At 46.3% G+C, this 13,929-nt stretch overlaps 1 protein-coding gene and 1 long non-coding RNA gene across 3 annotated transcripts in view; one reads left to right on the top strand and one right to left on the bottom strand.

Annotated features, from left to right (window-relative positions):
* LOC133360786 (charged multivesicular body protein 1B1) overlaps positions 1 to 13,929 on the top strand; it is a 406,386-nt gene that overhangs the window by 54,666 nt on the left and 337,791 nt on the right. The gene's annotated exons all lie outside the window — the stretch shown is intronic.
* LOC133360807 (uncharacterized) lies at positions 5,320 to 13,796 on the bottom strand. Its single transcript, XR_009757306.1, has 3 exons — positions 13,394 to 13,796; positions 9,063 to 9,107; positions 5,320 to 5,781 (listed from the first exon to the last, which is right to left on the bottom strand). It is a non-coding gene; the product is annotated as an uncharacterized LOC133360807 (long non-coding RNA).

Here is a 13,929-nt window from a genome sequence, read left to right as displayed (position 1 = left end):
TAAACTGCGCATTTGCGCCGGGTCCCGAAAAAAAAACTCAATCATTTAATTATATATATTTTTGGCGACTTCATCCCACCGCGCACATAAACGCTGCAACCCACCAGAAATCAAACCTCTCGTTCTTCACCAAGCACCCGTCGTTGCCAAAATTTCTGTAGTCACAAACAAAACTTTGATTAGCGCATCGTGTACAGCTCGTCGAGAGGAATAGATTGCCGTATCGTTCGCCTTCAACAGACATAAAATGACGTCGCAATGCAGTTCATGCGAGAGCCGGGGGCTTATGGGATCTCAGGGTCCCGCCATAATGTTCAAATGTCTCATCACGCCTGCTCTGGTCACAAGCTGCCTATCTTCATGCTGTTCCTCCTCCACCCTGCGCCCAATCTCACTTTCGCTCCTTCTCTCTGCTTGCCCCCTTACACTGGAATAAACTCCCTCTCCACCTCCGACTCTCCCCCTCACTTTCCTCTTTTCGCACTCCCGTCACATCCTATCTCTTTTCTCTTGCCTTTCCATTTCTCTTCCGTAACCCCTACCAGCACCACCTAACACCCTAACGCCTCCACTGCCGCAGCCTCCACCTCGCTCCCTCCACCCTAGTCACTACCCGATCCCCATTCCTTATCCTGCCATTTTGTGCCATAGTTGGTAAGCATTATCAAGCACCTTGGCCTTTATACATGCAAAATATAATTGTTTAATATATTTTTATACCACGTAGTTTTAGAAGCTTTCCATGGCTGTATCAGAGCAATTTCCATTTGGTACAAATAAAATGTGAGGTTGCAGTCGAGGGATGGCTCCTTATCAGTTAACTATGTTATGTATTCTCATGATCTGGTGATTGCTACTCACTCAGAGAAGGAGTTGGAGGCACTGCTGCTTGATCTGGAGCATGCTACTAAGACGTGGGGCCTTACAATCAGTTCTACTAAAACTCAGCACCTGCCTGGGTATTCATCTTCTTGGTTCTTTCGGTAAAGTCACGTAGAAGGGAAGTAATAAAATGATAAGAATAAAACATAATAAAATAATTCTCGCGACGTTTCGGCCACAACGCAAGCAGCCGTCCTCAGGTGCCTGGGTATTGTTGTCATCAAACACTCCACCCACTCAACTCCCTATTGGTAATGGAGCAGTTTTGGAGAGAGTGGAAAGGTTTCCATACTTGGGTAGTGTACTAATGACCAGTTCCAGTTTGACAGCAAAGGTCTCACTCTGAACGAGTCAGGCGGCATTATCCTTCCATCGGATGTGCAACACTGTGTGGAAACTACCTGGTCTGTCGCTTCACATGAAGCTTCGGGTCTTATCTGCCACAGTCATGCCTTCCCTTCTCTATGCTTGCGCAATATGAGCCCCCCCTAATAGAACATCTGCGCTGGTTAGAAACATAAGGCTGGCCTGCCTACGATCCATCCTGGGTTTAACCAGGCTGGATTGTGTAAAGAGCTCACAAATCCTTGAAAGATCTGGACATAGTCCCATTGGAGAGCTCCTCTGGCAGGCAAGGCTACGTTGGCTGGGTCATGTAGCCCGGATGCCCAGAACCCGTATGTTAAAACGGCTTTCTTTGGCTTAATAGAGGGGGTTTGATGTGCACAACACGAGCTAGAAAGAGATGGACTGATGTGGTACAGGAGGATATGGAGCTTAATTAACTTGGTGTCAAGGTCGGCTCTGTGGAGAAGGCACGTGAAGGACACTGCTGCGCAGTTGGCGGCAGTCACCCTCCAACAACAGTAAATGTCAGAGGAGCGACGCTCACAACAATGAGTGGAGCGCTAGGTGGCTTAAGCAAAGCCAGTTGGCACAGTAGGGGGCACAGGTAGTGCATATGCCAGTCATCTCAATCAGTCAATTCATGGCACCTGGGTCTGTCCCGTGACCTACCAGCGAGCCTTCGCCACTTCGCGTGGTCTCAAAATCTACTTAGCCTGGCACAATCGCCATAGTGACGTGACCTCCACTTAGGGAGACAAAAATCCCCGTATCAATTACATACATTTCACTTGCTGTACTGGCATAACCTGATAAGCCAAGCGATCGTCATCTCGATGCCCACAGGTAATGACGTTTTAAGTTTGTGATCCAACAACCCTTGCATCCAGTCCGCTTCTTCTACTCCAATAACTCCTTTGATCTGATGATCATCTGCAGCTCCACAACAGTGTTTGTCAATGTGTCTCTACAAGTCTATGGAGGTTCCTCTGAGTGGGTTTTGCAGACTCGTTCTGTTCTATGGGTCTGTACACGTGTGGGTCTCTACGTTACTCTGGGTTGGTGGGCACTCTTGTAGCCTATCTAAATTTTGGAGCTTTCGTGACTGCAGGAATTATTCTTTGGTTCTTTCGGTTAAGTCACGTCTAAAGATAAAATAATAAATTAAAATAATAGCATATTACGACGTTTCGATTGCAACACAAGCAATCATCATCAGGCATAAAAGAAATAGCAACAAAAATCTAACTAGAAAACTATAGACAGACATACAAGCAGAGAGACATCACAAGGACACACAGAGAGAGGACACATATCGGCACAAAGAGAGGGGTCGTTTCTGTGACGGTCCCTTAAATATAGAGAGGGGGGGGGCGGGGACGGAGAGAGGGAGGGGGCAGAGAAAATTAGCATATCAATGAGTGGACGGCAACGTGCTGCTGCTGCGCAAGTAAGATGACGACGTGGCACGGCACGCAAGCTTGAAAATTAGGAGAAAGACACACTAAAATTAAATAACCTCGCAAAATATCGAAATGTGATGTAATGCAACACAGAGAGTCGGTCAACACACAATTAACGCATAGCCTGGTTGATTACGTATTTCAAAGATTGCTAAGTTAGAATTTAAGTGTGAAAATTCCAAATAGAGGACACAGGCAGAGAGAACAAATAGCCAGAGAGAGAAAGAAGATAAGCTTAAAACTTCCCCGTAGAAGTGGTTCAATCTTAATTTTGGAGCTTTCGTGACTGCAGGAATTATTCTTTGGTTATTTCGGTTAAGTCACGTCTAAAGATAAAATAATAAATTAAAATAATAGCATATATATCTCTCTGGCTATTTGTTCTCTCCGATGCATGCCGAAAGTCGGAAAAACAGATAATGAAGCCAAACCAGCACAAGAATGAGCAGCAGGTAAACAGAATACAAGAGACATCGATCAGATGTGCATGGTGAGAATAACGAGCTCAGTAGGACCTTGAAGCTGAAAGTGTGTTTCCTCCGGAGATCGCAACCACCACCCTAAGACCTGACATGGTGCTCTGGTCCCGTTCCCTCAAGAAGGTCTTCATCATTGAGCTCACAGTACCCTGGGAGGACTCAGTAGATGAGGCTTATGAGCTAAAACATCTGCGCTATGCCGATCTAGCTGCCGAAGCACGGCATCATGGCTGGAACACAGAAGTCCGACCAGTGGAGGTGGGCTGCAGAGGTTTTGTGGCAACATCTACAACCAGACTGCTTAGAGACCTGGGAATTAAGGGCCAGAGCCAGCGTTCGGCAATCAGAGCTGTATCGGAGGCGGCAGAAGGCAGCAGTCAGTGGCTCTGGATGAAGATGAAAGACCCCAGCTGGGCCCCAAAGTGAGAGGGCCGGGAGGTATGCAGTCAATAATGCTTGACTCAGGGAGGAGGACGCCCCTGCCATGCATAGTCCCATGGGATGTTGGCTATCAACAACAAGGCAACTCCTATGACTAATTGGGAATGGGACGCAAGCGTAGGATTGATCACCCTGTCGCTGGCCGCCTTTGGGGAGGGTGTATAGTATGAAAGGCCGAAACACCCTAGGAACCAAAGGTTCATTACTGACGATGCGCTCCCCAAATTTCACCAGGCTCACTGTTCATGAACTCTTGGAAGTGCTTTCACAAAGGATAGTAACATCTCATCCTGTGTTCTTTGGAATCTATGTTCATCGGAAACACATTCCTGCGGAGGAAGCTGACAGGAACGTTGGGTTGCTCGGTCAATGACCAGGGTCAACGGCGGAGTGGTGTATTCAGCAGCAAATATGGCCGACTGTGAGGGCGGGCACATGCCGGCGTGAGTAGGTTAAACGTTGAGTTTTATAAGGGCACCGCGGGGTGACCAGCCCCTCCCCATTCAGCCCCACCCCTCCCACCCCCACCCAGCCCCTCCCCACCCAGCCCCTCCCCACCCTCCCCTCTCCACCCAGCCCCACCCCTCCCATTTTTGGATGCAAGACGGACGGACGGACACAATAATCACCTGTGGGCTGGTGTAACCAGGAGGTTCCTACCAGTATAACACTTTGAAATGAAGTGTCGCTTGTTGCCTATTTAGCCAAACTGTCCCCCTCATTACGATTCACAGGAGGAGAGGAAACAGGGCGGGCCGGCTCCATGGGAATCACTGCACCACACTCTGGGCCTCACTCTGGGTCTCACTCATAGCAACACCGCCCTTACTGTGAAAAAACGTGACAGGATCCTCTTGGGAAAAGTGTCTTGAGACTCACTGAGGTGTTTATGGGTAAACGAGAATAGGCCTAGTGCTGCTAGGGGTGCCATGGTGGCGAAATGTTATCTCCCTCGCCTGGTATGCAGGAAGTCGTGGGTGCAATCCCGACCCTGATGCCTGTATATTTGGAGTTTGCATGTCTCTCTCTATGAGAGACATTCAATCGACGCGCGTTTAAAGTATTTAACCGCTTTAATTTCCCAGGTGATAAGCCACTTAATTGCGATATCATATGTGGCCAGGTCGCGTCTCAAAAATATCTATATAGCACAGTCGGCCTTACCTGATAAAATAAAAGTTTATACTTTGAGTGAACAGAGATCGTTGTTTGTAGGGTTAGATGTACCGAGTAAGCCATTCACGCCACACTGATTTTTTTGCAGCAGAAAGTTTTATTCCACAAGCATTTGCTGTGCATTGATCACTTAAATTAATTATTTGCCAGTTTCAACTCTCGCCTGAGGCCCAGTCATTGCGCACACAGACATCAACGTGAATTATATCAAGATGACACGCCTCGATCACAGACTAAAGAACGGCGTCAAGGTAGGTCAAATAAATGTGGCCATGGTGTGGAAAGTGCAATACCTCTCCCCTTCCCACCCCCCCCCCTCTCTTCTCCACTGCCCTCTGCACTCATCCCCTCTTTTCCTCTATCCTCAACTCCCCTCATTCTCCCCCTCCTCTCCCCTCCCCTCCTGTCCCATCCCCTCTCTTCCTCTCCTGTCCACTCCCCTCCTTTCGCCCCTCCCATTCCATGGTTTCGCTCACCTGCACTCCCCACCCACCACTCCTGCCACTCCCCCACTCAGTAGCTGAGCAGAAACCCGGAGAAGATGCTGTCCCCCCCCTCCCTGGGCACAATGACCAGATCGGCTGCGTTCGCTGGTTGCGCGCGCAGCCACACGGAGTCTCCGGCGGCAAGCGCAACCACGGCGCTGCCAGAAATCTCCTGGTCAGTCTTGCCGCCGAAAGTCGCCATGATCTTCCCCTTCTCACTGTCAAAGCCCGCCTTTCTCGTCGCCAACTGCACATTCACATACGCTCCTCTCACTCCTGCTTCTCTTCGTCTTCCCAGGGTGAGGTGGAAGGATAAAAAGTAAAGTCCAGCTACGGGGCTCGTGACGTTGTTGTAGTGGGTGTCGTAGATGCCCTGGCCGTTGACCAGGACGGTGTCGAAGGGGACGACGCCCCCCGGCGGCACGGTGATGGTGACGCCGATGGAAGCATCCGAGGTGGAGGAGAGTTTGACGGAGAACGCAAGCGGCGAAGGTGAGGCTCCCGAGCAGCCTGCGTGGAGGGGTGGAGGGGTGAGTGGTTTGTGGGGGGGATTCAAAATTTGAGTGCTGCCAATGTGAAAAAGGATATAGAGGGTCAGGTTAAGGGTGGTGTTGGGGCTTCCAGTGTGGGATTGTTAGATAAAGTATGGATGTTCTACTTCCCAAACTCCACTGGCTCCCTGTCTACTATCGATTTCTGTTTATATTGCTCACTCTTAGTCTATAATCCCTCCATGGTCTCGCCTCACCACCCTATATTGCTTCTCTCATCTCTTACTACTCTGTCCCATCGCATCCTCTTTGCTCTCAAATATGTACTGTTCCTCTCTGTTCCTCCCTCGTCACCCCTATTACTACCCTTATCACCACCCCAACCCCTATCACTAATAATAGAATGTAACACGTAGGATTTCGCGACCAATGTTATTCATAATAAAAGTTATTGTGGGTTAAATCGCGTAAATATGTGTCGTTAACTCACCACCATCCGACACAGCCTATCACTAAGCTTTGTCACGTAAACGAAAAATGCCAATTAATTGCTACTTCAGCACACTAGTGTGATGGAAAGTAACCCCGTAATATTTCCAATTTGATTACGACGTTTTGCTGGTAATTACAACCAGCTTCATCGGGCAAATTGTGCAGGAATTGTGAGGAAGTCCTCCCGTTTCCGGTCTTAAATAGAAGAAAGTGAGGTCATCACTGTGACCATATCAGGTGCGAAGGTCAGAGGGGGGTTGATGTAATCATGTAAATTACAATTAATTGTTAATCTATCACTGACCTAATTCATATCACAACCTCTACCCCAAAACCGTTCTTAGCCACTCCCACCTGTTATTCTGTCGCCATAATTACTTAACCACTTTTAATAATAACCCCACTCTTTATTATCTCAACCACTGTCATCTTGAGTACAATTTTACATGGTAAAGCACATTGCATTTAGGCACAACGATGTAAACCTACATAAGATAAACTAAGGACCCGACAAAAATAACATATGAGTGGGGTTGTGTGTGCCTCTGAGTGTTTTCATTATAAGTCAATAAAATCGGACACCCCACAAAATGACTAATCATTATGCCATGTATGTGTAATGACTCTCGGACAACTTCTGTAGTCTCCGTTATTTATATAATAAGGCGCATCGTGCAGATAACTCGATCTCGTGTCCTACAGATACTTGGCTAGTATAATATACAGATATTTGGCTAGTATAATATACATACATCTGGGCTAGGATAACACACAAGTAGCGATGACGTGAAGACAGTGACGGCCCGAAGAGAGCGAAGACGTGGAGACAGTCGACCCCGATCCCACGGCAGCCCCGAGCTCCCTGGCCGCCGCCTTTTATTTCTCCCCGGCGTGGCGTCGATCCACCCACGGCCACACCTCCTTTTTGGAGTTGTCCCTCCTGTAATTATCCCTCGTGAACACTTGGCCACGCACTGCCGCTGCACCTGCACTGTCTCTCCCCCCCCCCACGCACTGTCTCCTCTCCACGCACTGTCTCCTCTCCACTCACTGTCTCCAAATACGGCCTGTCTCTCTCTCCGCACTGTCCTTACATATGAAAGAAAGTAGGTGTGGTGTTGCCAGTGGGGCGTGTCTTTGACCATATATGGTCTTGTGGATCGTGACTAGAGGTGTCTATTGTATCGATTCTTCTCACAGTCGATCTCAGAGCTATGTTAGGGTGTCGATTCATCGATGGTTAATCACTGCGTCAATTCGTTGGCAATAGATCCACGGATCGAGTAATCCCATTGGTTAGTATAGCGTCGTGCGAATAGCCCCCCCCCCCCCCCCCTTTTTCTGATTGGCGAATATCTGCACGTTCAGATATTAAATTGCAGTTCAATTTTATCGCCCATCCTTTCTCAGGCATGCCTCGTGCTGGACTCATCTCCACAGTTGACCAGGGATTGGCCAAAACATCTCAATTCCTAAACAAAAATTCCTGCAAGTCACTCAGTTGAGATCAACGACAGCCTGTATAGCCTGAAGAGCCTGCTGAGCCAAGTGCTGTTAGCCAGCAGCACCGATGAAGGCCTGCACGGCACACGAGGGGGTGGGTGGTCAGCACCTCACCGACCTCCTCTGTCTGGTGATGTTTAGACACCGCACTGTGCACTCATTTCAGGCTGAGTCGACCGAGGGGAGGCCTAGGACCGGTTCAAATTATTGTCTATGATGTTAGTGGTGTTGGCCGTGAGCGGTAATCTAACCCGGGTCTATGCCGGGTTCGTAGCGCAGTGTGCTAAGTGCTGTGCCATCACTCCCCAAGAGATTGAGATTACAGCAGCAGCATGTATATTGAACTTATTTTGCACCATACGTAGCCAACCGCTATAAACCACGCAAAAAACAGTTCTACAGAAATTCGTTTTCAATTAAGATGAAAAATCCTAAATTCGGAAGAGCGTTCCAGACGGCCGCAGAAGCGCATCTGAAGCGCGCGATGCGGTGACCACCATCTTTGGTTGAGTTGCAGCGACATCGCTCGCTATTGCGAACGCTTGGAAGGACCCTACTGGAAAAAAAGTTCTTGAAACTCTGTGAGCCTTTCCTGGGTACACTAGTTTAGTAACAATCTATTGTACCATTTATGGACCGGTATAAACATTTTGAAAAATATATATAAGCTTTACCCTTCCCAGAAATAATACAATAGGTGGTGAGATATTCAGACACGAACCCATTGTTGCAAGCAAGTCTGCATTAACCACACATCATGCTTGTGGTAAAGCATGCAAACAAACATGATTTAATAAAACAAATTCATGACATAGATACAAAAAAGGTTCTATAGCTATAACTGCTCGACCCGAGCTATTAATGCTGTGATATTTCCATTGTCCTTGCCGTGTTCGCCTTCTGTCGTTATTCTCTGGTCTAACACAGGTGGTGAGACAAGGCAATAAAGGAGGCTGTCTCGGGTGTAGGCCAATCAGTTTCAAAGACAATGCATACATTATAAAAACGTTTGTTTGCATGTTTTACCACAAGCATGATGTGTGGTGAATGCAGACTTGATGACGCCTTGCAAAAATAGGTGTCTGAACATCTTAACACCTTATGTATTTTAGCTGGAAAGGGTAAAGTCTATTAGTTTTAAACTAATAATCATAATCATCGTAAAACTTGCAGTTGTAATAATGTTTTGATTCATAACAATCCGTCGTTCATGCAAATTTCAATCTGACAATCGTTGAGGAATTACAGAGCAAGCCGCAAGTCAAGATGTTTTCAGAGAATGCTGTCGAGTTTGTGTGGACGCACCTGCAAGTCCTTGCTCACCCTTCTCACAGGGAATTCCAGGTAGACCTAATGTGGAACAGACAAATATAAAGATGCAGACAAAGATCCCTCATTATTAGCCTGAACTCAATGTCCCGTTAGACAGCACACATCAAAGCCACTCGCCTCCTGGATGAGCTAAGAACTTTTTTAAACTAAATTGCAGTATTTTATTTAAAGCCCACTGAGCTATATAACTGTATGATATTTTCTCTTATAACACATTCGCATTTTCCCTGTGTTATATGTTCCTAAGCGCCCAATGAACACATCTCCCACCTCCAAGTACATAAGCAAGGTATGGTAATAATCATTACCGGTATGATGCCACATCGCATTGTTATCTTATTATTGATTCAACAACTCGGCACTGTCTGCATAGAAGCCTCTGCGTGGGATCAAGGCGCGGATCAGCCGAGAGTTTGAGCGCAGGAGGGAGCAGCTGGGGGAGGAGAAGAGGGAGGCGCTGGAGCACTTGGACGAGGAGGGCCGCTCCGTGATGTCCCGCATCCAGGTGGACATCGCTTGCTACGAGAGCAGAGCACGCGGCCAGGAGCGGGAGATCAACCAGCTGTCCGCCGCCCTCGACCGTGCAGGACTCGCTCTCCTTTCTGCAGGTGACCGACCTCCATTTTTAACTAAAATATTAAACAAAATTCTTTTTATTTTACCAGATAAAGCCCACTGAGCTTAATAGCTCTTTTTCAGAAGCACCATGGCCATTATTGATAGCTCAACCAAATGGCGTATAATCACGTGGAAATGTGAAAGAATTTGGATTTAAAGCTTTCGTGACTGCAGGGATTCATCTTCTTGGTTCTTTTGGTAAAGTCACGTAGAAGGGAAATAATAAAATAATAAAAATAAAACATAATAAAATATAATTCTCACGACGGCTGCTTGCGTTGTGGCCGAAACGTCGTGAGAATTGTATTTTATTATGTTTTATTATTATTTTATTATTTCCCTTCTACGTGACTTTACCGAAAGAACCAAGAAAATGTGAAAGAAGTTCAACATAATGTACATATGTACATTATAGCAGCCAAATAATCTAAATGCATGTCGATTTTCAGTGGGGAGGAAAAAACCGGAGGCCTCGGAGAAAAATCCACGCGACCACCATGGGGAAATAAACACGCATACTCCAAATATACAGGAGTCAGGGTCGGGATCGGGATCAGGATCGAACCTATGAGCTTGTATACCAGGCGAAATAGTTAACATCTCGCCCACCACGTTGCTGTCAATCATCCAGATCTAATTCGTAGCATGAACACGGTGCGTACAATAACATTAGCCAAATCAAATCCTTTCCGAGAAAATTAACAGCACCCATTAATAAATGACTCCACACTTATTCTTACTCACAGTGTTTTTTACATAGAAAAGGACAGTTACTGAGAACTCCCATGTTCAATCATATCAGTTTAATTGCAGTGGAGCCAGCTGAGCGAGCTGTCTGTACGAGGCAGAGAATAGAGGGACCCTGACTCCTGATGCATCCACTTTCTCTGTATCCGATGCTGTGTGTAGAGTGACATGGACCCTCACTAGACTCTGTGTGTGTCCTGTGCTGCGTGTGCAGGAGGAGCTTGGCTTTTGAGTGTAGGTCTCTCTGCTTCAAACACATCAGCATCACGAGGAAAGTCTGTGTCGTGCATTTAAGCCGGGTGAGAGTGTACTGCCTCTTGCCATCTTGGGCGGGGAGACCTGAGGTGGATTCAGACGAAAACTCGGAGAGACCAATGAGGGCATCGGTCATCAAGAGGCGCAAACGAGCAGCGAGAAAAATGTTTCTTAAGAGCGGAATGGCGACTATCTGAGCTGTTGATCAAGCACCTTGCAGAGTCGCTGCGTTAATGTCGCCACTGATGAATGCGAGCCAAACAAGTCACGTGCTGCAGGTTTTAAGAACATGATTAAGTAATACCGTAGGGGTACAACTCTCGCAGAGGACAAGATGTGCGCTTAAAGAGAACTGGGAATACACTACTGAAATAAAAAGACGTGCAGGATGGAAATGGAATGTAATCGTATCATAATCATCATTATCACCACGGCAGCCTGCAGAACCAGGACTGATTCTAACCTTGCAGACTTCAAGACATGCATTCATTATCTATTACAACTTTAATCGTGCTATTTGTTTCTGGAAGCTGGACCATAATTTTAAACATGATGCCAAAAGCTCAGAGAGCCACATTCAAGCATACATTGTGAGTTAAGAGCTCTATGACTATACAAGCAATGACAAGAGTATGCATGGCCATACTAATTGTATTTATACACCCATATACTAATATACATGTTCCAGCATAAGCACTATATCCACATTGGGGAGCAGTAAGCACAATGCATGACTGAACATCATGGGGTTGATTCCTGGCTAAGCTGGTTTGAGCCTACCTAGTGCTGGGATGGGTGACCACCATGCATAGTAGGTGCTATAGGCTGCGGAGCTACGGGGTGGGCAACAGAGGGCAGTCCAGTATGAACCATTAGTTGACTGTACTTATGCGCTTCTATGCTTATAATCCCCACCTTCACCAATGTACACTCACAAGAGTGGTAACATATTGTCAAATAACCCCCATGACCTGCACAGCGTGGGAAGGCCTTAATCCGGCAGTAGATTGACAAAAGGGCTGTGGGTGGATGTTACTCTGAGGCTATCCTGACTATTGTAGACATGCCAGTGTTCATATGGAGATGCTGCTGCAAGAGCATCATAAATATGATGCTACTAGTATCATCGTCATCAATGTTCATGAGTACAGGGCACAAATCCATGGTGCTATTATTAATATTCGTTAAGTACTAATATTAGTATTCATCAGTAGTTGTGTACACATAGCAGTATCTATTCGTGTTTGTGTGCAAAATCAAACAAAACGGACAGGAATTAATAGACCTCATTCCATACGTACACGTACACGCTGTTGTGCTGCACGCACTGCACAGGACACGAGCATCGCTGTTATCTGTACACATTTGTACGCGTGTACTCGTGTAATGAAGCACGCTCGTTATATACGAATTAATCTTTCATAAAACATTGTTATACGTGTTATAATTATTGTGGTTTTTAGATGTATTATTGAATTATATATTCCATTATACTATAACATAAATCATAAGACAATACCCAATGTGTACAGTAAACCCTCGAGGGTTACGTTCTTGAAAACGCTCGCAATGCAGAATTCGCAAATGCAGAAACCTTCGATTTAAAGCTTTCGTGACTGCAGGGATTCATCTTCTTGGTTCTTTCGGTAAAGTCACGTAGAAGGGAAGTAATAAAATAATAAAAATAAAACATAATAAAATAATTCTCACGACGTTTCGGCCACAACGCAAGCAGCCGTCCTCAGGTGAAACCAGGTCTGTCGAGGCGACAGCGTCTTCGAGTCGCGACTCTAAGACGCGAATTATTTTATTATGTTTTATTTTTATTATTTTATTACTTCCCTTCTACGTGACTTTACCGAAAGAACCAAGAAGATGCAGAAACCTTATTCCAATTTTTAAAACGGGGTTAGGTTCCTGGTACGAGTGAACATGGGGGGAAATGGTAAATGTTTAATAACGTAGACTACAATAAAGAACGAATACAGTAAAAAGAACATTATTTTTTATTACCTTTGATAATGATGATGCTTTGACGACGATGTAGGTGGTGGTGATGGTGAGGAATTCAGGAGGATGACTCCTCGGAAGATGCAGGCGCTTGATAACAACGCCGCACAGCTGCTATCATTCAGCACTGTGGGGAGCGCTCGCCGCGACACTTTCCCTCGCAGTCGACTTGTTTATACCAAAGCGTATAAAGGATTCGACTGTCGTAAGTAAGTGTAAAGTCACAACCCACAATAAGCGAGTTGAGAGCAGGATTACTATACTCATTGGTTATTTTTGGTAAAGTCACATAGATTGAAAATTAATAGATCACGATGTTTCAATCACAACACAAGCAATCTTATTTAGGTGAGAGAGAGAAAGCTACTGAAACAAGGTCTTATATAGGCTTGAGATGGGTGCAGCCTCAGGGTAAGAGGGCAGGGCTAGAGATGGTCTCCCCGAGGCTGTGGAAGTGGCCATTGTATTGTGAAAGATTAGCATGTCAATGTACTAGCTGAGTATGCCGCAGCATCGGTGACTGTGCGAGTAGGACATCCAGCCTGGTTAATCACCTCCTTCCAATTATTGCTCAATTTGTACCCATCTTCTCGGTTGAAGTTGTGTCTGTGTTTATATATCTGGATGGCTTCATGAACAAATCGTTGATGATAGCCAGTGGGTTTGCAGAGTACCTTCGTCTTGGAGAAATCTTTGGACGTGGGGAGCGCTCCGCGGTGTTGGATCGGAGTCGCGTATGGGACCACCCCACGGAAATGGGGTGGCACTGAGTGTATCCTGGGAGGGAGTGACATCTCCTGGAGTCTAAGGAAACTTGACACTATCTGCTGAGTGTGGCATGGCGGGGTAGAGACATCACTGTCGGTGCCGGAGCCTCCACGGAAAGTCGGGGTTCATCTGGACTGGGATGCGGGGCTTCGGTCGTTTTACAGCGCCGACTCCATGGCACTGTTACGCTCTGTTTGCTAAACCTTCGCTCAGGCTCTATTCCTGGCTGATGGTCATCGGTAAAATTGGTGATTCAGTGAAGATTGTGGATCTGAGTCGTGCGTCTTGAGAGATGAATGTAAACAACCTAGAGAGCTGACACAACACATTACAAATGCACACTATCATCAATGATAAATGCAGTGCTACATCGGGAACTGATTGGTGGGTCGTGGTTAGGAGTGTGTTCTTCTTGATTAGAATGTGCGTGAGTGTACATCCT

Source organism: Lethenteron reissneri, chromosome 69, assembly GCF_015708825.2.
Source record: "Lethenteron reissneri isolate LAM-NWPU_2019-01 chromosome 69, ASM1570882v1, whole genome shotgun sequence".
Classification (NCBI taxonomy): Eukaryota; Metazoa; Chordata; class Hyperoartia; order Petromyzontiformes; family Petromyzontidae; genus Lethenteron; species Lethenteron reissneri.
The sequence above is the reverse complement of the archived record's forward strand: the minus strand, read 5'-3'. Positions and strand labels throughout refer to the sequence as shown.